At 37.8% G+C, this 1,994-nt stretch overlaps 1 pseudogene; it reads right to left on the bottom strand.

Moving 5' to 3' along the window:
* Positions 1 to 711: 711 nt before the first annotated feature.
* On the bottom strand, positions 712 to 853 carry LOC145284887 (U2 spliceosomal RNA; annotated as a pseudogene).
* Between the last annotated feature and the right edge of the window lie 1,141 nt (positions 854 to 1,994).

Genomic DNA, 1,994 nt, shown 5'->3' with positions numbered 1-1,994 from the left:
TGTCTCTCTCTCTCTCTCTCTCTCTATATATATATATATATATATATACAGCTAGAGAAGTGTTTTTCTTATTTATTTTTTAATTAAGTTTCCAAATATAATTGTGGATATACATTTTCATGTCCAATTGTGGGAGATGATCTATAGGTCATAGTTCAACTGATAGCTTAAAATCAATAATATTTATCTTTCATGACACTCAACTATAGAAAAGTATCTTTTAAACAAAACAAACTAAAGAAAAAAAAAGAATCGTTTTTGGCATCGTAAAATATATCCCCAATTCTAATTCAAGCTAAACGTCCTAACACTAAATGATGATGTACTGGAATGCTGACTATTGATTTATGGTCAGTCTGCGATGGCCCTAATTTCTTAGTTAGCAAATAAATGTCAGCCATTTTTTAAATTTAAATTTTTAGTGTTAATAAACAAGGCCGATAGCCATTAGTCGCGTGCTCTCGTGTAATGAATGAATGCGTGAATGTAGGATTGACATGAAATTCTTGAAGATAAACTAAAATGACCGAAAAATGGGCTGAAATAACTTAAATAAATAAAAAATAAATGACTTAGAATGACTTTAATAAACTTAAGGATGAACTGAATAACCTTAAGAATGATTTGAGTGCTTACAAAATAACTGGAATCCTTCAAAAACAACTTGAATGACCTGGAGAATGACTTGAGTGGCTTTGAGACTGACTGGTTGTAAAGTGGGTGATCATTTTACATTAAATTAATACAAAAAGGTGATCCCCCACTGTATATCACAAAGTTACAAACATAAGTACAGCATGTAGTATAAACAGATACTACACTTTGATCTTGGCCATAAGGCCAAGAAAAGGGTATTTACTTGGTCCCCCACTGAGCAAATTAGGCACAAGGCCGATTTTTAATGTGAGGAGTGAAGGAGAAATGGGGACCAACTCCCCGGGGAGTAGGGGAGCTGGATAGTGACAATTGGTATGAAGGGTTGTCCCTACATTGACCAAGGTCTTATATGTGAGGTTGCCCCCACATATGGTCTTTGCTTGCAGTATCTGCCGGAACAGATACTACACTTTTATATTGGCCATAAGGTCATGAAAAGAGGTGGTATTTATTTGCTCCCTCACCGAGCATATTAGGCACAGGGCCGATTTCTAATGTGAGGAGTGAATGGGGAAATGGGGACCAATTCCCCGGGGAGTAGGGGAGCTGGATAGTGACAATTGGTATGAAGGGTTGCCCCTACATGTACCAAGGTCCCATATGTGAGGCTGCCCTCACATATGGTCTCTGCTTGCAGCATCTGCCGGAACAGGCACTGCACTTTGATCCTTGCCAAAAGGCCAAGAAAAAGCTTAAAAAGCTAAGAACAGCATCTATTAACAACAGACCTTTGATCTTAACCAAAAAGGCCAAGAACCAAAGTGTTACGGACAGACCGACGGACAGACCAACTGACCGACCGACCGACCGACCGACCGACAGAGTGACTTATAGAGTTGCTTGCACGCGACTAAAAATTATGGTGTATTCTTAATTGTTGCTTACAACACTTTTCCCTCAACGTATAAAAAAAAATCAATAACTCATTGGTAACCAAAAACAGAAACAACAAAAATAAATAAATAAAAGCAAAATGGTGTCTAATTTCATTTTAATGATTTGAAAATAAACCGAAATTAACATCAGTTATTTTCGCCGAAATATCACAAAAATACGTCGTAATTATTATGAGAGGGGGATTTATCTTCTATCCTGTTTTAATTCCTTTGGAAGACAGAACAACTTTATCTACTATATTATTAAAAGTATTGCATGAATTCCCCCTGGTGTGTGCTTCCGTGTGTGTTTGCGTTTGTGCTTGTGCGGTGTGTGTGTGTGTTTCTTTATGTGGGTTCGTGTGTTTTTTCTCGTTAGTGTGTTTTTTGTGGGTTTGTACTTCCGTGTGTGTTTGTGTCTGTGCGTGTGTACGTGTGTGTGTCCGCGTGTGTGCGCGCGCG

Source organism: Euprymna scolopes, chromosome 1, assembly GCF_053919585.1.
Source record: "Euprymna scolopes isolate OS-2025 chromosome 1, ASM5391958v1, whole genome shotgun sequence".
NCBI classification, from domain to species: domain Eukaryota; kingdom Metazoa; phylum Mollusca; class Cephalopoda; order Sepiida; family Sepiolidae; genus Euprymna; species Euprymna scolopes.
Note: the sequence above shows the minus strand (reverse complement) of the source record. Positions and strands in the feature narration are given on the sequence as shown.